Source organism: Bactrocera dorsalis, chromosome 2 (assembly GCF_023373825.1).
Source record: "Bactrocera dorsalis isolate Fly_Bdor chromosome 2, ASM2337382v1, whole genome shotgun sequence".
Taxonomy (NCBI): domain Eukaryota; kingdom Metazoa; phylum Arthropoda; class Insecta; order Diptera; family Tephritidae; genus Bactrocera; species Bactrocera dorsalis.
Genome location: NC_064304.1, coordinates 56,898,416 through 56,925,650, shown reverse-complemented (window position 1 = coordinate 56,925,650; position 27,235 = coordinate 56,898,416). Strand labels below are relative to the sequence as shown.

The window sequence follows — 27,235 nt, the reverse complement described above, 5'->3', positions numbered from 1 at the left end:
TAGTGGTAAAATAAATATGTATCAATAAGGGGTAAGTATAATAATCTTCAACTTTTCGTTCAATATTTGTAACAGATTATGGTAATAGATTAAGGTGAGTATATTTAACATTGTTAGGGTAAGTATTTTATAATAGATTTTCTTAACTTAATTTATAACAATTCAATATTTCATAATTTTTATAATTCAATATTTTATAATTCATTTATTATTCTTATTTTAGGTATAAATTTGTAGATATGTCGCTTGACGCAACACCGGCCACCTTGACAGGATCAATTTCCTTCAACCTCCATTGGAAGCAAGGCCAGCTTGTGAATGGGACGCTTAATTGTGCCCGCCTTAGTCGCCACGTCTGCGACTCGCACCTTGCCGTCTTGCCCTTCGACGGTGGCGACGACGCGGCCGAGTACCCACTGCTGTGGCGGCACGTTGTCCTCGTGAACGAGGACGAGGTCTTTGAGCTGCAGATTGCGAGTGGGGTGCAGCCACTTGTTGCGTTCCTGAAGGCCCGTCAGATATGTTTTGGACCACTGTCGCCAAAACTGTTGCTTGAGAGAGCAAACAAGTTGCCATCTCTCGCAACAACGAACCGGATCCACTGGCACCTTCTCTGGGGGTAAAGCCCGCAGGGAGCATCCTATTAGTAGATGCGCTGGGGTTAGTGCCTCGCCGTCGTTGGGGTCCTGGCTCAACGGTGTTAGGGGCCGAGAATTGAGGATGGCCTCCACTTCTGCCAGTAGGGTTGACAATTCCTCTGCGGTCAGTAGCGCGTTGCCGATTACGCGAACGACGTGATGCTTGGCGGACTTCACCGCGGCTTCCCATAACCCGCCGAAGTGCGGCGCCCGCGGTGGTATAAAGGTGAAGCTGCACCCTTCGTCTGCTGCGAATCTCTGCAGTTCTGGACCCATTGCCAGAAACGCCTCCTTCAATTCTCGCAGCTTGCGATCGGCGCCGACGAAATTGGTGGCGTTGTCGCTGAATATCTTCGTCGGGATTCCTCGGCGTCCAATGAACCTTTTTAGGGCGAGAATAAATGAATTAGTTGATAGGTCTGAAACTAATTCTAAATGTACTGCTTTGGACGTAAAGCAAACGAAAACTGCAATGTATGTTTTTACGGGTGGTCGACCGCGTATTTTTAGAGTTGTGTATATCGGACCACAAAAATCTACGCCACATATAAGAAAGGGCCGTAGTGCTCGAAGTCTTTCGGCTGGCAAATTTCCCATTATTTGGTTTTGCAACTTCGGCTTGTAATGAAAACAATGTACACAGTTTCTTACGGTTCTACTGCAAGCTTCTCGGGCATTAATTAGCCATATGCGTTCTCGAAGAAGCGCAACCAACGCTTTAGCCCCAGCGTGGTGATTTCGAATATGCAGGAACCGTAAATACGTTATAACGAAGTGCGAACTTTTATTTAATAAAAGCGGAAATTTGGCATCGTATGGGAGAGGTGCATTTAATAAGCGACCTCCTACTCGGATTAGTTTGAACGATAGCGACTTATCCGAGTACTCGTGCAAAAACGGGTTGAGTTTTTGCAAGTTTGCGGGTAGGGTGGTGCCTTTATGCAATTTTTGAATAACATCCGAAAATTCTGAATGTTGGACCACCTGTGCAATTTTTAGAAAGCTCAAGTTTAGCTCTTCTGAAGTCAGATCTTGGCCCCTGGAGGAATTTGGTGGTCGCCTGATCCATCGTAATATATATGCGACCACACGAAGCAATTTTTTATGAGAAGAGAATTTTTCAATGAGGTCCAATATTGAATTTTTCTCAGCAGTCGAAATTAATGTAAATGTGGTTTTCTTCTTCTCTAATGCTTCGTCTTCTGGTGAGAGCTGGAAGTGGTTATTAATTGGCCATAATGCAGGGTCTTCTAGGAGGAACTGTGGACCGCCAAACCATATTGAATTATTCAATTCATCCACGTTACAACCCCGAGACACTTGATCCGCAGGATTTTGTTTCGTTGGCACATGTCGCCAATGTACTTTTTCAGTCAACTCTTGGATTTCGGACACTCTGTTTGCGACGAAGGTTTGTAGTGAAGATGGATGTGTTTTAATCCAATGTAAAACGATTTCAGAGTCTGTCCAAAATGTAATATTTTCGAAATGTCGACTCAACATAGGCGCTACTCTTGACCATAATTTCGAAAGAAGATGTGCTGCCGAGAGCTCAAGACGCGGAAGAGATTTGGTCTTCAGCGGAGCCACTCTAGACTTTGCAGTAAGCAGCATGCATTTAATACCACTAGCAGATTGGCTTCGTATGTATATGCAGCATCCGTACGCCCTTATTGAGGCGTCGGAGAAGCCATGTATTTGGCAGATGGCACTCGACTCAACGTTTACGTAACGAGGAATGCTTATAGATGAGAGCTGCATTAGGTTGGCTTTAAAGTTCTGCCAGCTAGTGTCAAGGCGCAATGGAATCGACTCATCCCAATCTAGTTTTTGGATCCAAAGCTCTTGCAATAAGATTTTTGCTTTGGTAACTAGTGGGGCTAGTAATCCAAGAGGATCGAAAAGGCGAGCAGAAACTGACAATATGTTACGTTTAGTGGCTCGCAGATCATTAAAATTGTCATCTAAAACAAATCGAAACAAATCCTCTTTCGGCAACCAATGGATTCCTAACGTTTTAGTGGAACTTTTGTCATTGAAGCTTAATGACTTTTCAGTGCAATCACTGTCGAAAAATTTAGGGTGGTTCGAAAACCACTTCGTTAAGGAGAATCCTGCCGAGTTTAATATTTTAATTACCTCACTTCTCAAAAGATCTAGAGACTCAAAACTTTCGGACCCTGTTAATAAATCATCAACATAAAAGTCTCTTTTGATGGCCAATGAACCGAGTGGGTATTTCATTGTATTGGCATCACTGAGCATTTGCAAACACCGTGTTGCGAGAAATGGAGCAGGCGCAGTGCCGTATGTTACGGTGTTGAGACGAAAAATTTTAATTTGCTCAGAAGGATGCTCTCTCCACACAATAAGCTGACAATTTCTGTCTTCTTCATGCATAATTATTTGACGGTACATTTTAGTAATGTCCGCTGTTAATGCATACTTATGTAAGCGAAAACGAAGAAGAGTTGAGTATAACTCTTCTTGGATGGTTGGACCTACCATCAAAAGTTCATTCAACGCTATTTGAGTTGAAGATCGACTCGAAGCATCAAATACAACCCGTAATTTGGTTGTTGTGCTCTCGGGCCTTAAAACGCATTGATGCGGAATGAAGTAGTGTGGCTCACTCGGGATCTTATTGTTCGTTGGGCTCATGTGACCCAATGCTCTATATTCATTCATAAAGTCCAGATACATTTTGCGAAGTTCTGGATCTTTTAATGTCCTTCTCTCCAGGGCCTGAAACCGCCGAACTGCGGTTTCATATGAGTGACCGAGTAACTTACGGTCAGCTTTAAAGGGCATTCTGACTTGAAGCCGTCCTGAAGGCAATACTTGAGTAGTATTAACGAAAAAGTTTTCACACTGTTGTTGCTCTGGTGTGAATTTGATGCCATTTGATTCTGAAGGTAATTCTTCTAGAGCCCAAAATTTTTGGACTACTGAATCGATTGACGTTAAGTCTTCTTCAGCTTGGCATAATGTGCTATGTAATCTGGGAGGAGAACTTATATTACTGGCGTATTTGCCAGATACAATCCATCCTAAAAGGGTTTTCTGAAGAGTTGGTTGGTTAGGACCATTTTTAATTTGACCAACAGCCAAAAGATCGAAAAATGTTTCAGCACCCAATAGGATATCCACTTTTTTAGATTTGTGGAATTCTGGGTCCGCCAATTCAATATTGTGCGGAATTTGCCAGCCATTAACATTGATGTTATGGTCTGGATGATTTGCCGAAATGCATCGCATTACCCAGAATTCCGCCGAAAATTCAAAATTATTTAACCGCGACTTGACAAACGCGCTTAGTTTAGACCCCACTTTTGTATTGGAATTGCCAATTCCTATTACACTTAATGTTTTATGCTGACGTCGAATCCGCAACTTTTGTGCCAAGTCCTCCGTCATAAAGTTGACCTGGGAGCCTGAGTCCAGCAAGGCTCTCGCAGGCAGGTAATCTCCGCAGCTGGTCCTCACTAGAATTACTGCTGTTGCCAACATGACCCGATCCGGCATACTGGCTGTATGCATGGCATGTGTGGTTGATGGTTGCGGATGAGGTACAGCGGGGAAGGACACTGGATACTGGTGCAACAGCGAGTGATGGGATCGATTGCATATACGGCAACGATCCGCTCTGCATTTGGAAACCGTGTGACCCTTACGCAAACAATTTATGCATAAGGGCACCGATTTCACGAACTCGAACCTCTGCTGCACCGGAAGCGCTTTGAAGGTGGGGCAGGCAGTCAAATGGTGATCCCTCGATTTGCACTGTTGGCAAAGAGGCTGCCTCGTATTTGCAGCAACTAGCGCCGATTTGGTCCTATCCATATGTTGTTGCTTTCCATGATGCGCACTGCTTGTAGGTATGGGCTTCGTCCTAGAGTGTGATGCTCCTTCCGCTGACAGCTGCTGGTATCTCCTATTTAGGGTGGCTTCACAGTCCTTCCACAGTGGCAGTTTGTCATAGTCCAGCGCTTCTTCCCATTTGGATCGGGTGGCAGGGTCAACCTTTGTCATTACAATATGTATGATTATTGCGTTCGTTATTTGTTTTTCATCGCCCAGCGATAGCAATGAATCATATACCGCGGACACTTCGTCAATCATTGAACGCAGGGAAGGCGCAGAAGGCTTTGGGATTGTTGGCAGCTCAAAAAGTTTGGATATTGTATTGAAAAATATCAAACATTTATTATCGTAAACTTTTTTGAGACTTGCCAACGCTTTCGGATAATTTTCATCCGACATCTGAAACGCTTTAACTGTTCCCAAAGCCTCTCCAGATAGACAATTAACCAAATGGTTAAATTTTTCAATATCTGGGATATTTGGATCATTATGAACCAAGCTCTCAAACAAACTCATAAAGTTTTTAAATTCTGAATATTCTCCCTTGAATTTCGGCAAATTCATTTTAGGGAGCCTTGAGCTGTGAGAAGCTACAAAAGATGTTTCGGCAAGTGAAGTTCTATTTTTCGCTAAAATTGATTTTATTATGGACTTCGTTTCAACGATTATGTCCTCTAACTCCCCTCGGGCCATGTCGTCTTCATCAATTTCTTCAATCTTTGATTGGCACTTCATTAATTTTTCACTATGTGAATTTAATATATCTAGACGACATTCCAATTCGATTGGATCTAAAGACATTGTCTTTTCAAGAAGGCCCGTTTTAATGCGCAAAATACTACTCTTCGCAACCGTTCTTTGACGTCTTAACGATTTTAAGTCCGTCAATTCCTTACTTGGAGACAGGCTTGCGAGAGTTGGCTTTGGCTTGCTCATTTTGCTTGTTTAAATTAAATTTCCGAAAAAAGACTATAACGGTTGGCAACAGATCTACCCAGAATCGATAACGAAAACGAAAAATAAATGTCGATTCCCAAATATACGAAAGCCAAACTAATCGCAATAAAAGTTGGCAACAAATATATTTGGAATCGGTGACGAAAAACGAAAAAAAATAATATCGATTCTCAAGTATCGAAAGCCAAACCGATAAATGCGCAAAATGAGCAATAGCACAAAAAAGTTATTTAATCGGAAAATGTCCGAACGAAAATCGACAAAAATTGCGAAAAAACGACCGATAATTGCAAACGCGGATCGAAAAAATTGCGAAAAACGAGAAAATTTAATTTTGCAATTAATAATTTTATCACCTTTATTTCAAAATAAAGGGCTACCGCAAATCCCAAAATCCCTTATTCACTTGAATTCGTATATGTCTGAGCATATATTAAGATATGTATATATATATGTATATGTTTGTATAATAAATACAAGGCAATATAATATAAAGTGAAAAGGGAGAGCCAAAAACTGAAAGTGTGCACTTTGTTGTTTATTTGAATTTTCGTTTGTTTGCACCACTTTCAATAATCCGCACTCGTTACCTGGTGCGTCGGCTGTTTGCCGGCGCTTACGTCCCTTTTGCAGAGAATGCAGCGGCAGCTCATTCCCACGACGGCAGCGACGTTGATGGTAGCAGCAGCTTGATGGCAGCGGCGACGAAGGCAGCAGCGGTTTGATGGCAGCAGCGGTGCGATAACAGCGAATGATGGCAGCAGCGATTAATGGTAGCAGCGACTGATGCAGCAGCAAGTGATGGTAGCAGCGATGTGATAGAGTTGACGTAGCAAAATTGGACACTTGGCGGCACTATATAGTTACGGGATTTGGTAGCGGCACTGGAAGCGGTAAGTATTTAATAGTGGTACTTCACTCTTACGGCTCAAAAAACGGTATTTGGTTGCGGTAGTTTTTAACGGCACTTCACGGTTTTTTTTGTCATACGGCACTTTTACACAATGTATATGTAATTTTAATTTTTCTTTTTTTTTTTACTTTTAGCCGAGACTATTTCAAATCACTTTGTGTTATTAACGTGAAACACACTGTACCGCACCTTCTCCACGTCACGTATACGCGTATTTATGTATGTATGTATATGTAGGTATTCTATTTTATCACTTCCTATGTTCCTTTTTTTAAAGATTTGCCGCTGTACATGTCACTTCACTCCACTTTAACGTTGTATACATACATATATGTAAGTAGATATGGCTGTATATATTTTTAAATATATTTTTCTTCTTTAGCCTTTTTTCGTATATGCACATATATTTTCCACTGTGTTTAACACTTTCACTCTTTTCTATCTTTTTATTTAAAAACTTCTTTAATTTTTATGTTTTATTTATTTTTTGTTTTGTATGTACTTTGGCACCACTGCACTACACGTTTTTGCTTTGTGTTTTCTTTGTATATAAGTATGTGATGTTGTTATTTCTTTGTTTTTTTTTTTTCAGGTTTAATTTGTTTTCACAAATATGTATATTTGCGTTTATATTTTGCCACTATATCTTCACGTGTTCACGTACATATGTAAGTATTAAATACTTTTCCGCCACTTTTTTCACTCTTGTTTTGTGTTTTATATTTTATGTTTTATGATTATTTTTCCTTTATTTATTTCTTATTATTTAGGTCACTTCCACTATATATATGTATGAATTATATACATATATAGGTATGTATATCGAAGACCGAAAACCGAACGATTGACAGGCAATTAGAAACGATAATGTTTAATTAAACCGAAAACGAAAGTCAAATAAAAAATTCTTAGATCACGCACTAAGTCCCTGCTCGGGCGCCATGAAAAATCTCAAGCGTTTTTGAGAAGCGATAATACAAAACTTGGGAATGCGCGAATAAAGTGAAAAAATACCTAATTGCCTGTCGAGATTTACGATAAAAATTAAGACGCGTGCGTTCGACTCGATGGTTCTGATACAATAGCAGTTCTTTATTTCTTAAATTAATTGCTAAGCCTAAATCTTAAAACTAACGGCTTAAACTAGTGGTAAAATAAATATGTATCAATAAGGGGTAAGTATAATAATCTTCAACTTTTCGTTCAATATTTGTAACAGATTATGGTAATAGATTAAGGTGAGTATATTTAACATTGTTAGGGTAAGTATTTTATAATAGATTTTCTTAACTTAATTTATAACAATTCAATATTTCATAATTTTTATAATTCAATATTTTATAATTCATTTATTATTCTTATTTTAGGTATAAATTTGTAGATATGTCGCTTGACGCAACATCTATAATGAAATAAAGGATAAGCTACGGAGATTAAATAATAAAACCAATCAGCGCTTAACATTTTTAAAGGAAAAATTCCCGAGCCAATGAAGACTATATTGACTTGTAGAAACCCAAACACGCTGGAGGAAGCAATGGAAATTCCTTTCCAAGCAGGCTACGCATATAATGGCAACAAGATCAAACAAATCGAAGAAGAGCCACGAAATAGAAATTTTAATAAACAAAACTACAAAAATGATAACAGAATTAAATCTAATTCACAAAGACCAAATTCAAATTTTCAAAACAGACATAATTTTAATTCTAATAATCATAATAGACAAAATATACTCGAAAATTGCACGACCAATCACAAAGTATTTAAAGAAAGACGCTAAAATCGATGTTAAGGATCCTGATTATAAAGAAAGTTTTGATACTCTAAAAAAAATATTAACTAATTCCCCTGTCTTGGCATATCCAGACTTCAATAAAAAGTTTGTTTTGCAAACGGATGCAAGCAACTTCGCAGTGGGAGCAGTGTTGTCCCAAGATGGACCTCCTATTTGTTTTGCTAGTAGAACACTTAATGATCATGAGCAAAACTATAGTACTATAGAAAAAGAATTACTAGCAATTGTATGGGCTACTCAACAATTGAGACCATATTTGTTCGGCAGGCGATTTCTGATAGAAACGGATCATAGACCCTTAACGTGGCTATTTTCTATTAAAGAGCCGAATTCTAAATTGGTCCGATGGAGACTTCGCTTACAAGAATATGATTATGAAATAAAATGTAAAAAAGGAGTTTTAAATGGTAATGCTGATGCCTTATCAAGAGTTGAAATAAATATTAAGGAAGAAACCCAAAATACTGAAATGGATGAAACTGTCGAGATGACTCAGAATGAAAAAATCTTTTTAGAAACTAATTACCTAATAAAATTCTATCGACGGCAATAATTTTTAATAAAACTGTATTGGGATAGCTAAAAATAAAAATGAAAATATTTTTAAAAATAAAAGAAAAACAATAACTGCAAAAATATTCGACGAACAAACACTTATCACCATAATAAAAAACCATTTTAATCCTAATAAGACTAATGCCATATTAATTACAGAGGAATTTTTATTTAATATTTTCAATGAAACAGTCAAGAAATATTTGAATGAAAATAGGCAAATCAAAATCATTAGATGTAAAAAGCTACTAGAAGATATCGCAGATGAAAATCAGTTAACAGGAAAAATTGAAAAAGAACACAAACGAAATAATCACAGAGGAATAAATTAAAACTTTGCAGAATTGAAAACAATAATCTATCACCCCCAACTAAGAATACGAATAACCCAATACATAAATAACTGCGATATTTGTAACAAGGAAAATATGACAGGCACCCAATCAAACAAGAATATAAAATAACTGAAACTCCTGAGAAACCTGGAGAAATTATTCACGTAGATGTTTTTTATAGTTTATAGAAAACATTATTTTTAACGTTTATCGACAAATTCTCGAAATTTGCACAGGCAATTAAAATTAAAAATAGATCTTGGATAGAATTTAAATTAGCCCTAACGCAGTATTTTTCAATAGTAGGAAATATAAAGAAATTGGTTGTAGATAATGAACTAGATTTTAAAGCTCTACCTCTATTGGAATTTCTTAGAGAACAAGAAATTGAGATACATTACACGTCAAATAATAATCATACATCTAACTCAGATGTAGAGAGGTTACACAACACTATAAATGAACATATTAGAATTTTAAAACATGATCCTAATAAAGATACAGAAAATACAGAAGAAAAAATATATAAAATAATTATGTTTTATAACAATACAATCCATTCAACTACAGGAAAGAAACCAATTAATTTTAGAAATGGAAATATAGACCCAAGCGAATATCAAATAATTAGAGAACTAATAATAAAGAATAACGAAAAAGCTATCAATAAACTCAACAAAACACGCGAAAATGTAGAAATTCAGACAGGCCCTGTTTATTTAAAGGATGACAGAGGAGGTAAAAACCATTCTAAATTTCGAAAAATAACCGTCACCGGATTAGATAATGAACACGTTTTAACAGAATCACACATTAAAAGAAATAAAAAATTTCAAAATTTAAATAACGTAATACCTCAAAACTCCTAATATAACACCTTTTCAGATGATTTTTCTTATATTACTTTACGCATCAGTGCTACTCGACACAGGAGCACAATACTTAGAAATTGAAGACTTGACAGACAACCACGGTTATATACCAATTAAACTGAAGGACACGGAAATTATTGAAAACTACCTAAGAGTAATACATATTATTAACACTACGCAATACTCTGAAACAGTAAATATTTTAGAAGACAATATACTCGTACATAGACTTTCGGACACATATACAAATGTTACTCCTCTATTAGGAAGCGTTAACAAAAGCATGGACATATGTAGGACAAAAATTAAAAACTTAATTCCTCATTTTAGACAGAAACGAGGACTAATAAACGCAATAGGGAAAGGACTTAAATTTGTAGTAGGGACAATGGATAGTGATGACGAAAAAGAAATTATGGACAAAATTCAAACTCTAGAAAAAAGTAAGACTGAAACAATGACCGCCCTAAACGAAATGAATTATCTGTGGAGTTCCATAGAGAACAAAATATTAAATATCACAAACCATATTAACAAACAACAGAAAACTATTCAAAAATATATAAATAAGTTTAAAACCGAAATCCAAAACAAAATTCTCAATTTAGAAGACGAAACAAATTTTCTCGAAAATATTTTTCAGATTAATAACGATATCAACTTGTTAATAGACCATGTAAATGAAATAGGACACGTCATTTTTTATTCAAAACTAGGAATAATTCCATCAGACATATTGACAACTGAAGAATTCAATTTTATTAACCAAACAGAATTTTACCTACACACAAAAGTATTCGTTACATAAAGGGTGATTTTTTAAGAGCTTGATAACTTTTTTTTAAAAAAAAAACGCATAAAATTTGCAAAATCTCATCGGTTCTTTATTTGAAATGTTAGATTGGTTCATGACATTTACTTTTTGAAGATAATTTCATTTAAATGTTGACCGCGGCTGCGTCTTAGGTGGTCCATTCGGAAAGTCCAATTTTGGGCAACTTTTTCGGGCATTTCGGCCGGAATAGCCCGAATTTCTTCGGAAATGTTGTCTTCCAAAGCTGGAATAGTTGCTGGCTTATTTCTGTAGACTTTAGACTTGACGTAGCCCCACAAAAAATAGTCTAAAGGCGTTAAATCGCATGATCTTGGTGGCCAACTTACGGGTCCATTTCTTGAGATGAATTGTTGTCCGAAGTTTTCCCTCAAAATGGCCATAGAATCGCGAGCTGTGTGGCATGTAGCGCCATCTTGTTGAAACCACATGTCAACCAAGTTCAGTTCTTCCATTTTTGGCAACAAAAAGTTTGTTAGCATCGAACGATAGCGATCGCCATTCACCGTAACGTTGCGTCCAACAGCATCTTTGAAAAAATACGGTCCAATGATTCCACCAGCGTACAAACCACACCAAACAGTGCATTTTTCGGGATGCATGGGCAGTTCTTGAACGGCTTCTGGTTGCTCTTCACCCCAAATGCGGCAATTTTGCTTATTTACGTAGCCATTCAACCAGAAATGAGCCTCATCGCTGAACAAAATTTGTCCGAAAAAAAAAAAAAAAACCGAACACTGATTTTGGTAATAAAATTCAATGATTTGCAAGCGTTGCTCGTTAGTAAGTCTATTCATGATGAAATGTCAAAGCATACTGAGCATCTTTCTCTTTGACACCATGTCTGAAATCCCACGTGATCTGTCAAATACTAATGCATGAAAATCCTAACCTCAAAAAAATCACCCGTTATAAAGAAAGTTAGTAATTTTGACATTGAGCACCCCAAAATTTTTAAATGAAACATTCGCTGAAGTTGTATTTGAACCACTACCAAACATCCAAAATGAAACTGTACTTTTAAACGAAAATACTGTCTTAATATATAAAAATGAAATATATGAACCGAACACTTTAGAATATAAGAAATTAACAAAAATAAATGATAACTGCTTAACAAACATTGTAAAAAATTTAGAACTACAATGACTACAATGAAATAATATGACTACAATGAAAAACCAAGAAGAAAAAGAAATTTATTCAGGCTTACTTATATTTAAGAATTACTATGATAAAATTATTACCAATTGTAAAAAACCACGAATATTTGAAAATCTAAAAACATTTTTGATAAAATATGAAAATTGCTTTGTAGAAACTAATTTAAAAATCTATGAAAACTATAAAATAAATGTAAAAGAAATGTTTATCCTAAACAAACTAGCATTAAGAGTTAAAGAAAATAATATATCACTCCTGAATTTAAATCTTAACGAAATACATTTTAACGAAACAATAAAGGCTGTAAAACATAATCTTTCTAGAAATGCTATAATAAACACTGGGAGTAATATAGGAATTCTAATTATTTTTATCTGTACTATTATTATAATCTGTATAAAAAACAATAACAGAACTTATGTAATCTCTTCGTCGGAGCCTCAGGCTAACGGTGGGGGAGTTATGATATCCACTTCACCATCACACAAAATATTAATATAAACATACATGTATGTCTGTTTACATACATACATACATGTACACTTAAACATACTTACGCCATTAATACATAAATTAAAATAAACTAAGCTCTTTTATTGTTTTCCACTTAATTGTGCATAAGAGGCATCGAACTCTTTAATTTTATTCATTTGTTTATAAAATAGTTAAAATTGCATTGACAATATTTGTAACCAAAATTCTGAAGAATTTTAAGTGCATTTCCGCTTTGCTTCAAGTATGTATGTACGATCGACATTCTTAAGAGGCGTTGCACTTATTGATTTTGCTGATAAGAATTCTTTGGAATTTTAATTGTATTTTGCTTTCTGTCTTACTATTGATTTGGTATTTAAGATTAAGAATTTTTGTAAACTAGTTCAATCATATTCTTTGACCCAATAAAGTAAGAGTTACATACTCTTGGAAATAAATATAAATATTTAAATAAATGTTTTAATTATTAACATCAGGAAACTCTATTTTCCGCTGGCCACCAAGGTAACCTGACCAAACTTCTTATGGGTTATGCCCTGAAAGAGGTGTACAAAACAAAACCCAGAAATCTGATAATGAAGACAATCCTGACTTCAACGCTTCAGGTCGCAATGAATAATTTTTTAATTAGGTGTCGCATATGCATGGTTGAGTATGGAGGCCCGTTACGGTCCATAATTTTTAAAAATAATTAATAATATTTAATTAATTAATTGGTGAATGTTATGCATCGATTTAAAAGAAGTTATTACGGTTTGTTTTTGTATCGCGACTCGTACACCACCCTGTACATTGAGTTGATGTAGAAAAAATCGTCCTGAGGATTGTATTTCTTTATATTAAGGATATGAGGTTTCGAAAAATACCATTCACATTGGTAAACTACATAATTTTCAACGAAATCATTTCAGTTAGATGGAAAATCGGATCAAAAAGACGGTCTGAAATTACTAACTATTGACATTTCTCGGGTATATTCAAGAACATTTTAATAAATATATACAATTCATACATTGACCAACATAAGATATTTGTTAAAATAACGAAAATCATTAGGGTATGTAGTATATGGGCTTTGGGGTAATTCGTAGTCCAATATCACATATCTTTGGCATTATACTTTATACGTAGTATATCTAATATTAAACGTATTTTGTTAAAATGTCTTACATTTTGACCATCGTGTATAGGAGTCAAATTCTACCGGTAGTTTAAAAATCTTATATTAGGTAAATGTGAAATAGGAATAGTTCTTTTTAACAGAAAAAGGTGTCTCACATATCTTCACTACTATATGTGGAATAATGTCAGTTCGCTGTTCCAAAATCTTGATATTATTTATTTGGGCAAGATATCACCCGATTTTATTCATTTTGTTGTTTAGAAAAACAAGTTCTCGCGATTTCATTAGCATACGAGGGCTGCTATATATATTTCTGGCCTAGGCAACACTAAGTGTTGCCAGGTGCAATCTGACATTTCCATTGGAAAGTTTGACATTTTTTAGCATAACATCACTCAGAACGTTTTGTCAAGATATGCTGAAAAAATACGATCTCGGTGCTTCAAAACACGTTTATAAGATCGTCACAGGTGACGAATCATGGATCTATGCGTATGAGCCCGAAACAAAACAGCAATCGACCGCGTGGGTCTTCCAAGACAAGCCAAATCCAACGAAAGTTGTTCGTCGAAGAAGCACTTCGAAGCAAATGGTCGCCTGTTTCTTCGGCAAAACTGGTCATGTGGCGACTGTTCCGCTTGAGCAACGTAGGACGGTCAATTCTGAGTGGTACGCCATCATTTCTTTGCCGGAAGTCTTCGGAGAAATTCGAAAAACGAACAAGAGAAGACGAATCATCGTGCACCATGACAATGCGAGCTGTCACACATCGGCTCAAACCAGCACCTTTTTGACCGGCCAAAACGTTGAATTTCATCCGCCGTACAGTCCTGACTTGGCACCCAATGACTTCTTTTTAATCCCACACATCAAGAAAATAATGCGTGGTCAACGATTTTCGTCGCCAGAAGATGCTGTTGAAGCATTCAAAAACCATGTTTTGGAGGTGTCTCAATCGGAGTGGAAAAAGTGCTTCGAAAATTGGTTTGAGCGCATGCAAAAGTGTATAAATCTTGATGGAGAATATTTTGAAAAACAATAAAACCATTTTCGTTGATAAATATTCCTATTATTAGGCCAGAAATATATATAGCAGCCCTCGTAACTCTCATATTGCAACCAGATTTCTGATGTCGAAACGTTCAGAATGTTGGTGAATAATTAGAAATCCAATTAAATGGGAAACACCCACCACTGAATTTAAATTGTCGTTGTCACTTGCACTCGCGTTATGTAAGTGCTATACATATATAGATTAAAATTCAATTAGTTCGTATACAAATTAGAGGATACTTTATTTTTGTGGCAGAGCTATCAGTGGTACAATTAAAAATTATATGTTTAATTATTGTTATATGGTATATAAGCGGGTCCGAGGTGTATCAAATGATGTGTCGATTTTAATTCAGCCAATGTCCGATACTTATTCGACTGATCGGGTTACGTGCAACGCGCGGGATCGGTGTCGAAAAACGAATAAATTGATGTGCGAACTGTATGTGACGAATGTTGGTAGCGAATGTAAGGACGGATGCGTGTAACGATGCATAAAGTATGAAACTGCTATCCTGATGGACTTTTTGTTGAGTGGGTTAGTGTACAGGTGTGGTGAGTTGAGTTGGTGTTGTGTTGTGTTATGGTGTCATCGACTGTGGTGCATTAAGCTGTTTTGCTAGGGTGCGCTAGTTTTTCCCAGGTAGAGTGTGGGGAGGCTTAACTCATTTAAACATACTGAGCCCTCTAGGCGAATATTGCTGTTACGTGTATTTCGGCTTACTGTTGGTGGAGTAGCCGAGGGCGCAGAATACTTGCCCCAAATGCTAAAAACAGCTTTACTTAGTTCTGTAAAAACTATTTGTGGTTGATTCTTTTATAGGTTCATTATCTATAATTTTATTTGAATTTTCCTTACCTCGGTTTATCGGCAATAGTTTGCATTTCCTTATTATTATGAAATATAGTGACGCCACGTCTGACTCAGATATGGGTAGAGTGCGTGATCCTTAGCCTTGAGGTTTGAGCTGTGTAATTAGAGGATCTGGCGATAGAGTGGCCGGTAATTGCAAACGGCTTCATTTAAAATTGTATTTTTTTAAGTGGGATGTTCAAGTTGTACAACAGAACTACCCTTATGTGGAGCGCTTATGTAGGGACGATAAGAGCGACCTCTGCATTAGTTAGTTTTTTTTAATTATTCTATTTAAGAATTTAGGTAACTGCTTATTAAGCAATATTTTATGAGAAGTGTCGATTTTCTATCTCTTTGAAATAATTTTGTTATATATTGTGTTTAAATGCTTATGCATTAATTTGATAAGTAGTAGCGCGCCATATAACGGGTGATTTTTTTGAGGTTAGGATTTTCATGCATTAGTATTTGACAGATCACGTGGGATTTCAGACATGGTGTCAAAGAGAAAGATGCTCAGTATGCTTTGACATTTCATCATGAATAGACTTACTAACGAGCAACGCTTGCAAATCATTGAATTTTATTACCAAAATCAGTGTTCGGTTCGAAATGTGTTTCGCGCGCGTGTTTTGTTCAGCGATGAGGCTCATTTCTGGTTGAATGGCTACGTAAATAAGCAAAATTGCCGCATTTGGGGTGAAGAGCAACCAGAAGCCGTTCAAGAACTGCCCATGCATCCCGAAAAATGCACTGTTTGGTGTGGTTTGTACGCTGGTGGAATCATTGGACCGTATTTTTTCAAAGATGCTGTTGGACGCAACGTTACGGTGAATGGCGATCGCTATCGTTCGATGCTAACAAACTTTTTGTTGCCAAAAATGGAAGAACTGAACTTGGTTGACATGTGGTTTCAACAAGATGGCGCTACATGCCACACAGCTCGCGATTCTATGGCCATTTTGAGGGAAAACTTCGGACAACAATTCATCTCAAGAAATGGACCCGTAAGTTGGCCACCAAGATCATGCGATTTAACGCCTTTAGACTATTTTTTGTGGGGCTACGTCAAGTCTAAAGTCTACAGAAATAAGCCAGCAACTATTCCAGCTTTGGAAGACAACATTTCCGAAGAAATTCGGGCTATTCCGGCCGAAATGCTCGAAAAAGTTGCCCAAAATTGGACTTTCCGAATGGACCACCTAAGACGCAGCCGCGGTCAACATTTAAATGAAATTATCTTCAAAAAGTAAATGTCATGAACCAATCTAACGTTTCAAATAAAGAAACCGATGAGATTTTGCAAATTTTATGCGTTTTTTTTTTAAAAAAAGTTATCAAGCTCTTAAAAAATCACCCTTTATTTAGCTCTAGATTTTTCAATCATGATTTTTAAAATATTTGATGAAAGCTTTTAATATAGGAACTGTCAGGGGTAACTTTGACTTTGTTTTTAATACCAATTTGTGGAGTTTTGGAAAATTGTGGTTCTACTCGTACAACGTACCGGCCTTTTTTCTTCGAAGACGTCGTGGGCCAAAGGGTTACTGTGAGTGGTGAGCGCTACAGAGCATTGATCAACGAATACTTTTTGAAGCAACTTGATGAATTGGAAAACATGTGGTTCCAACAGGACGGTGCAACGGCATACACTGCACTTGCCACCACCTATACGCTGAAGGATGCATTTCCCGGGCGCCTAATCTCCCGTCGTGGCGATTTGCACTGGCCAGCAAGATCGCCTGATTTGACCGCTCCAGACTTCTTTTTGTGGGGTTTTTCAAGTCGCGGGTTTATGTCATAAGCCTCAGACTCTGGCAGCTCTTAAAGACGATATCCGCCAAGAATGTGAGGACCTATCGCCGGAAGTTCTGGCCAAAGTGATGGAAAATGACATAAAAAGGGTTAAAATGACAATCAACTATGGCGGCGGCCATTTACATGATATCATATTCTCAACTTGATGTAAAAAAATTTAAAAGACCAAATAAAAACAATCCACAAGTAGATTCAAAGTATTTCATTTTTTTTTTAAATTACAGACAAAAAACATCCGAAGGTGTATATGTACGTATGTGTATATATATGTATATACATATATTGATATATGTAGAATATATACTTATGTACTTGATTATTATTTTTTATATTACGGTAATTTTAATTACACCCATGAGTTATTACAGTTTAGGTACTGATTTTACGTTAGGTTTTAAATAAGAAAAACCGTAACTTAAAACATAGATATTTATGTGCGTTTATTAAATAGAAAGTTAAATTGATATGCTCACTTTGATTTGGGGTTGGGGTTTATGTACATACATATGTACATGCCCCTTTTATCGCCAATTCTTCGCCTCTGTTCTGCCAGCTCTTGAGAGTGTTGTTGCTTGTGGTTTTGTTTCTTAAATTCGCGGTCGTCTTGTTTTTGCAATTGTATATTTTTTGTTTGGGTGCTTTTACTTTTCGCGCCCGATTTATGTTTTTGTTTTTATGTTTGTACAGTTTTGTATATTAAGGTAGATATATGTATGTGCTTTATATGTGTATGCACATATGAGGGCCGCTATACTTTTTTTTTAATTTCAGCCCACTACACTCTCTTGGTTTGATCGTTTTGATTTTTGTTGGTCTGTTATATATGTACGTACTCGTATGTAAGTACATATATATTGTTGTTTTTTGCTTGTGTCACTGCAATTTGTCACAGAACTTAGTTTTGTTTATTAGTATACAAATATGTATGTTTATTTGAATTTTGTACCGCAAACCACTTATACAAGTATGTTTATTTGTTAATATTTGGACAATGCCAATAGTGCACTCCGTATGGCTCGACGGACCATGAATAATTGGAAGTTCAATTTAATGGGAAACACCCACCACCGAACTTTAATTGCTGTACGATCACTTACACTCACTTTAAGTAAATTAAATTAAAACTCAATTAGTTTGTATGCAAATTAGAGGATACTTTATTTTTGTCACAGAGCTATCTTAATTCTTAATTGGCGTAGACACCGCTTACGCGATTATAGGATGGAGTCATGTGTAGAAGTTCACGCAAGTGAGGAAAGTTCTCTGATCGCCATTCACTTGGCAGTGGCCAGAAACGATTCTTTTGCATATGACTCAAGCAGCTCACGACTTCCGGTCTTTGACCAAGTATCCTCTGGGTAGCCTAAGAACATCCGTTTGAAGGCGAGCTAACGTGAGAAGGCGAAACATCCCCTGCATAGGGTTGTGCGCTGGGTTTGGGACCCGCCACGTAAAAAAACACCCCCAATGAAAAGAAACAACAAGCCTCGGATGAGTGACCCCCCTTTTGACAGAGCTATCAGTGGTACAATTAAAAATTATTGCTTAATTATTGTTATAAGGTATATAAGCGGGTTCGAGGTGTATCAAATAACGATTTTAATTCAGCCAATGTCCGATACTTATTCGACTGATCGAGTTATGTGCAGCGCGCGAGTTAAGGAACATATTCCTTACAATAGTATCTTTTCAAAATATCCTAAACAAACAATCATCAAAACAACCTTATGTTTCAGTAAACGAACAACAATCTTGTGTTCTTTAGCTTGGAACAATAGAAGTGCACTATCAGTACAACAAACAATAACAACCCAAATAGTTATTTACTAGTGAACAACCAGTACATCAATAGTATAAGTAGCACTAAGATTTATGTAAACAAATCTAAACAAACAATATTTGGTATATCTAAACAAATTAACAACTAGTAATAAGTAAACATACTAGTTAGTTTAAATAGAAGTAAGAGCTGTGTAATAAGTTAGTTTTAAGAGTATGAATAAAGAGTACACATTTCGGTGCAGCTCAAAATAAGTATATTCTTTTGACTAATTTTTACTTCTGGTAAAAATTAACTCGCGGAATGGTGTCGAAAAACGAATAAATTGAAGTGCGAACTGTATGTGACGAATGTTGGTAGAGAATGTAAGCACGGATGCTTGTAACGATGTATGTATAACATATAAAACTGCCTTCCCGTTGTCCATCCTTTTTGTTGAGTAGATTGGTGTACAGGTGTGGTGAGTTGAGTTGGTTTTGTGTTGTCATCGGCTGTGGTGCATTAAGCTGTCTTGCTGGGGTGCACCAGTTTTTCCTAGGTAGAGTGGGGGGAGGCTTAACTCATTTCAACAGTTGGAAAAGGCCTTCGATGATAAATATTTGTCGCGAACAAGTGTTTTTGATTGATACAAATTATTAAAAGAGGGTCGAGAACGCGTTGACGACGAACCACGTTCAGAAAGGCCACCAAAATCAATTGATGATCAATGCAATAAAAGAATTGGTGCTTGAGAATCAGCGACTAACCGTCAGAGATCTTACTGGCATCGTTGGAATATCGGAAGGATCAGTGAAAACCATTTAGAAAGGTCATTTGGGCCTAAGAAAACTGAAAGTACGATTGGTTTGAAAATTAATACATTTTTTTGAAAAACAGCGTAGCGTTAACGTCTGTAAAACAATGCTTTCCGACTATCAAGATGTCATGAAACGTACTATTACTGGCGATGTGTCTTGGATCCATGCTAACGATTCGGAAATATATAAAAAGAGGCCGGAACAAAGTCTTACTATTGTTTGCTCGTAGTAATATACAGTATAAAGTTAGCCTAGATTTTTAGCCTGATACATTTATTGATGATTAGTTTGAATCCTGAAAAGAGAAAGAATCAGATGGTAGAAAAGTAAGCGTGGTTGTAGTCCAATTAGTCTCAATACTCGTACTGTAACATAGGAGTGTTAGAATAATTACCGAATTTGGTTGAAATCCCGAGATTTGGTTTTTCACAGCATCGGGCCGGGCTATCCCCTGTGTCCATCTAGCACAGAAGGACGGTCAGATAGACATCCTTAGATCAATTCATATTTTCATCCTGATCATTTATATATATGTGGATTACTTTAGAGCATATGTACTTATATATTTATATATATATATATACATATATTACTTATTACTTTTAGATATATATATGCAATACATATATTACTTATTACTTTTAGATGATATAAACGATCCTTAGATTAACAAAACTATTTTACTCTATAGCAACATGTTGCAAAAGTATAAAATACTGTTCTAAACTCGCATTCGCATTGAACTCGGCATTCACTATTAGACGTATTTTAATCATACAAATATTTTATAAACTTTTAATATATCTATATATATAAAAGTAAGTCCGTATATGTACGTCGCCGAACTAATCATAAACACGTCGTACGATTTCAACCAAACTTACACACTACGTAGGCAGTGGTCCATATATGGTTTATATGAATTTTGGTTGAAATCCGATAACGCATGTGTTTGCGGTGCGTATGTGAAGTGAGTGTGTTTTTGCCGCAGGCTTTTTTTGTACCGCATACAGCATTCATTAGTATTGAATACATTTTGGTCGTTTGTGTATTGGAGACCATTGCACGGAGTGATGCAAATAGCAATTTGTTATCATTTCTCTTTTCTCTTAGAACGTCATTGGTGATTGATCTTATCATAATCGATTTTTGAAAATATTAATTTCTTCGCATTTTTTGGTGAGTATTTTGATAAAAATAAATTAATTTTCGTTATAATCATCGTTCTAATTTGAATATTTTGTTAAACAAAATTAAAAAAACAATGATTACTGAGATAAAAATCGATTGTTTTGCTAAACAAGTGTTCTGACTGTTACAAGTGACATAATCACAAATTTGATATTTTGTGAAAAAAATTAAAAAATTGAGTGAATTTTTTTTGTTTAATGTCCGATCAGTGAGCTAAAAATTACTTGGATTTTTTGGCCAGCCGATCTCGAATGTTTCATTTTCGCTTCCGAACGGTAAGACTAAAATTATTTCGATTTTTTGGCCAATTTTTAATTGAATTTTGACACATTTTCAGCTTTTCGAGTCCAGAATTTGCTGGATTTCATCAATTTATTACTGAAGTTCTTTACTATCTTTAGTTTAGTTTCTTCTAAAAATGCCACGAAGAGCAAGAGCTGACATTGGACGTCGGTCGCGTAGAACGCAAAATAGATCAAACGAAAGGGAAATCAATCGCAAGAACAGCGAGAACTAGAGATTGCAAATACAAGGGAACGTGTTGCAAGATCGGGTTCAGATAGTAGGTCGACAAGTATTAATCAAAATGTTCAAAGGCGTGCCGCACAAATCTACGTTAATGTTGTTTGTTGTTGTTGGTGCTGGATTTAGATATAATCACGCAATTGATTACAGTTTGCATAAGTTTGTGGTTATGCCCTTATGATGCGACAAAATTAGGAAAATCATATTTTGAAATGTCGGAGACTCTTTCATCAATATGTCGTAGACATGTATGCAAAGATAGAAACAGAGCGTTTGAACTTTACTCAATTCAATCAACGGAAGTTGCGATCAGAAGAGGGATGCATCAGCAACAGGTTCTCCTCATCAAATAAGAACATTATTTGCTATTATTATTGCAACATGTTTTCCATCTGATCCACTGCAATTATGGGAAAATTTTAAGGATTTTATGTCCGAAGACATTTTGCATCGAATGCGCCGAATTGCAGGAAAGCACTATTTAATTATTTTACTTGAAATGTTTAATGAGGCATTGATTATCATTGAAGATATTTGTTTGGTAATTGCAAATAAAGCATTGACACAATTGGGTTTGGCACCTCCAAATCGACCAATGCATGATGCATCCAATCAAGAAATAAATCCTGAAAAACAATATGATTTGAATGAGTTGACCACATTTATAAACTTGAATTTGCTTAAATTGAATCCAGAACAGAGACACGCATGTGATACCATAATGGAATCAGTACGAAACGAAACTGGAGGAATGTTTTTTTTAGACGCTATAGGAGGAACTGGCAAAACATTTCTGATTTCCTTGCTATTAGCGACTATAAGATCACATAGTAATGTAGCATTGGCACTTGCATCATCTGGAATAGCAGCGACGTTATTAGATGGTGGTCGGACAGCCCATTCTGCACTTAAATTACCACTGAATATGAATGTAAATGAAAATTTTGTTTCCAAAAACAAGCAAATTAAAAGTGTGAAAATTAAAAGTGTGGAAAGAATGTACAATGGCCCATAAGAAATCAGTGGAAGCGTTATACAGGACATTGCAAGACTTGCGTAGTAATGATCAACAGATATTTGGTGGCGCTTTGATTCTGTTGGCTGGTGATTTTCGTCAGACATTGCCTGTGATTCCCCGTTCAATACCAGCAGATGAATTAAAAGCATGTTTAAAGTCATCTTATTTATGGAGACATGTACAAATACTCAATTTAACTACTAATGTGCGAGTACAAATTCAAAACGATCCATCGGCCGATACATTTTCAAGGCAACTGTTGGCAACAGGCAATGGTCAACTTGCTGTCGATCGTGAAACTGGCTTAATTACTTTACCAGATAGCTTTTGTGTATTGCACCAACAAAAGAAGAATTGGAGTCAAGTGTTTTTCCAAATATTGCAGAAAATTATCGCAATCATAATTGGTTGCCTGAAAGAGCTATACTGACCGCTAAGAATAAAGACATTGGTCAAACGAATGCAGACATTTTAACCCATGTTCCTGGCGTGGTTGTAACATATCAATCAGTTGGCACGGTTACGAATCAAGACGACGCTGTTAATTATCCGACAGAATTTTTGATTTCATTGGATTTACCTGGATTTCCACCTCATCGTTTACAATTGAAAGTGGGTGCTCCCATTATTATGCTTCGAAATATAAATCAACCACGATTATGCAATGGGACAAGATTAGCGGTTAAAAAGGTTATGAACAATTTGATCGAAGCAACAATTTTAAAGGGGAAGTTTAAAGGTGAAGATGTATTGATTCCACGCATTCCAATGATTCCATCAGATTTACCTTTTGAATTCAAAAGACTACAGTTTCCAGTACGTCTTGCATTTGCTATTACAATAAATAAAGCGCAAGGGCAATCGTTGGAATTCTGTGGAATTGATTTAGAATATCCTTGCTTTTCACACGGCCAGTTATATGTTTCGTGCTCACGTGTTGGCAAGCCTTCAGTTCTCTTTATCTACACAACAACTCATGGCAAAACCAAAAATGTTTCTACGAAAGAGTTCTAAGATAGTTTAAGTGATACATACTCTAAAATTGTAAGAAACTAGAATTAAAAGTTGAATAATAGGGAACAAAACCAACTTTATTAAAAACAAGTGTGTTTCTTTTCTTATTTTGTTTTGCCGTGCGAAGCAGGCACCGGGCCCGCTAGTAATAAAATATAGCATATTTAGGTCATTAATCATCATTACCACATCTTGTCCCAAAACGACATATTAATATCAATGTAACTAACACATCAATAGACTGCTCCCCAAGTGCACTTGATATCACAGAAGCAACAAGTGACCTATTGCATTGACATTATTTGCTATCATTTACAGCAATGTAAGAGGTGAACTTGAAAAGCAACGAAAGCAAGGGACACAAAAAAATATTACTTGTTCATTTCTTTGAACAAAGCAAACAGTACGTACTTTATTTGGATGCTTGAAAGACAATGCAATAAAACAAATCCTTGCCTGCATGGTATGGGGTTGATTTCAAGTACACATATGCATTTGTAATAAATTGCCTCATTGTATATTTTAGGTCAATGGATTATCATATGTATACATCCTAACCTAAGTAAATATGTTTGCATTGTTGATTGTTGAGTGCATGCGCATTGCATATAAATGCATACGTGTCTCATTTAAATGTATGCGTGTTGCAAATAAATGTATACTTACAAGTATATGTGTTTAGTTATGTATGTATGTATGTACGCTTGTTAAATATATTTGAATATACATCCATCCATTTTTCCAATATTCTTAACTTTTTCGCACACTTTTTTCACGTTACAGTCAAGTATTGATTTTAATTCAGTGGCGCTCATTTAATAACAACGCAATAAAAAACACGCGTGTTTGACTGATAATTCTGCTACTGCGAAAAATATCACACGCACACGAAAGCGGCTGAACACGTACGCTAGGTCAACACAAAGAATCGGCATTTAGTTTCTGTTGAGCAAGCAACATCGCATCGCGCATTTTTTTAAATACACTGACAGAAACACCTCGGATTTTTAAAATGTCCGAAATTGAAAGAAGAAATTTTCAAATTGTATTCGATGATGGGATCGACTTATAATTGTGGAAGTGCATTTTCCACTTTCAAATTAATTCAAAATAAGCAAAGAAACACGCTTTCTGACCAACATCTTACCGATCTTCTACGCATTAAGGAGTATAAAGGGGAAATCAATATTGATGATATATTATCGAAACGAGCCATTTAGTCAACGACTTTATAAATTTTCAAGTATTACACAAAAAAAGAATTCAATAAACATTTCTGATACTTTTTCCAAATTTAATAATTTTTTCCCTGAATGTAAATAAAAAAAAAAATACAGTAGAAATTTGTTCAGCGTACATGGCAGCGAAAATCTATAGCAATGTTTGTGCAACGCAAACGTAAAATGTAGTAGTATTGAGACGTACCATTGTTTTAATTGCACTTTATTATCTTTTAACGCATTTAATAATAAACGACTTTTTTCCGCTAAATTTATATTGATTTTCCAAAAACCAAAATTGCTATTAATATCCCTTTATCACTTTTTATTTCACTTATTTTTAATAAATAAACAAATTTTACAATCAGCTGTCTAAATGCACAATTCTGCTGTATGTCACCATAAAATGCGCATTAATTTTGCTCGTCTGTTAAGGCTATTAGGTATTTCTTATTTTATATTATTTAATATTCTTAATGGCACGATTCCGATTACTTTGGCGGAGGGGTAAAAAAACCGAATTTCCGTATAAATGGGGTATGTACGGATAGGGGAGCTTCTCCAGAGGAGGAATATCCAAAAATAACATCAAAATAACTAATATTTTTGGAAATATTCACGTTTAAAAATTCAAAAATTTGTACTAGGAACACATGTTATTTCTCCATGTTTCACTAATTTTTTTCACGTTTTTTGCTATGTATATTCAAATATACACTCTAAGCATTGAAATAAGCTCACATTTCCCATTTATTTTGCAATTTTTCAACTAAATTTAGTAATTTCAAAATCACTTGTCAAATTAATTGCTGAAAAGTTTAGAGCGCTTATTTTTACAAGGAAAACCAGCATTGTCACACCTTAAAAACCGAAAGTGAAGTATTTTACAGCGTTTTCTTTGTTTGTACTTTCGAGTGATTCTTTTTTCTTTATTAACTATAAAAAAAAACTATAAAGAAGATTTTTCAAGCTAAAATTGAATATGTGAACACTTTTCCATATATATATTATACATACATATGTATATGAATAATATGTGATTTATGTTTAATAAACACAGATAAGTAAAATCGTGTGATAATATTATAATAGGGGTATTCTCTTTCTCTTGCAAAACCCGGTGCACGGTGCAAGCATTGCAGATTTACAACGGCACAACAACAAACACACGCAGAAAAATATTTGCAAGGGCTGTGAAATATGTCAGACCAAAACCCATGCATATTAGCGTGCAATGTCACGCCAAAATAAAATTGCAACCCTGTTGTAGTTGCCATTTTACATAAAGACATATTACGTCGTTAAATTGTTGAGAAAGGTAAATTTTAAATAGATTTTATAATTTCTATTTAAATTCTAAAGTTTTGTTACAGTTTTTTTTGTTAAACATGTATGCAGAAGGTGCGCTAATTCACAATAGCTATGCACAATATTCATTTACAATAAATTGACTAAATCAGTCGCTCATATATCACTAGATTCTGCAATGGGTGCTCTCGTGCCCTTTATATTTCGGTGTAGTATTTTTGCAATCTCCAATCTTGCAAGAGCAAGAGAATATCCCTAATATTACGAGCGAATACCCGGGGTTACTGAAGAACTTTCGCGTAGTACTCCTTTCTGCGTTGGCGGCTTTCGGACGCGCTCTAAAAAAATAACCCTGGCCGAGCGAATACCCGGGGTGACTGAAGTACTTTCGCGTAGTACTCCTTTCTGTGTTGGCGGCCTTCGGCCGCGCTCAGAAAAAATAACCCTGGCCGAGTAAATACCCGGGGTGACTGAAGTACTTTCGCGTAGTACATAATAACCAAAATATATAACTACTTTATATCCAAAAGTCAAATTTTGTTTCAATATGAGTGCATGATAACCGAAAAATATAACCACTTCATACCCAAAACTCATATTTTAAATATCTTAATATATAAAAATCACGTGTCACGTTGTTTGTTTGCGATGGACTCCTAAACTACTGAACCGACTTTAATGAAATTTTTAACACGGTTAATTCGGTTATCATGCACTCATATTGAAAGAAAATTTGAGTTTTCGTACTGTACTGTATACTTTACACTTTATTACGTAATATTATATAATATTACTTATACATACATATGTATATATAATATGATTATATAATATTACTAATACATGTATATAATATTACTTATTTGCTTAATAAATTTAAAAAAGAAAATATCCTTATGCATGAATAGAGGAGTTTTTGTAGTATTTGCTGATAAGAAATTTTGTGAACAGCAAAATTTCCTTTGATTTGTTTCCAAGCTATCAAAAAATACAAAATTCAAAAAAAGTAGATACCCAGACAATATTTTTTTAGACGAATCTCATGCGGAGTCGAATTGCAGAGCTTACTTAACAGTACAGCATCTAGTATAATAGAGCTTCAGACCAAC

The 27,235-nt window shown here is 35.6% G+C and overlaps 1 protein-coding gene and 1 long non-coding RNA gene across 3 annotated transcripts in view; one reads left to right on the top strand and one right to left on the bottom strand.

Moving 5' to 3' along the window:
- The first annotated feature begins 10,738 nt into the window (after positions 1–10,738).
- Positions 10,739–27,235, top strand: part of LOC125776323 (uncharacterized) — a 213,877-nt gene continuing 197,380 nt past the window's right edge. For both annotated transcript variants that reach the window (XM_049448051.1, XM_049448052.1), the window contains exon 1: positions 10,739–10,898. The gene's annotated coding sequence lies outside the window, so the exon portion shown is untranslated. The remainder of the gene's footprint in view (positions 10,899–27,235) is intronic.
- LOC125776413 (uncharacterized) lies at positions 16,818–25,284 on the bottom strand. Its single transcript, XR_007421691.1, has 3 exons — positions 24,265–25,284; positions 20,245–20,365; positions 16,818–20,145 (listed from the first exon to the last, which is right to left on the bottom strand). It is a non-coding gene; the product is annotated as an uncharacterized LOC125776413 (long non-coding RNA).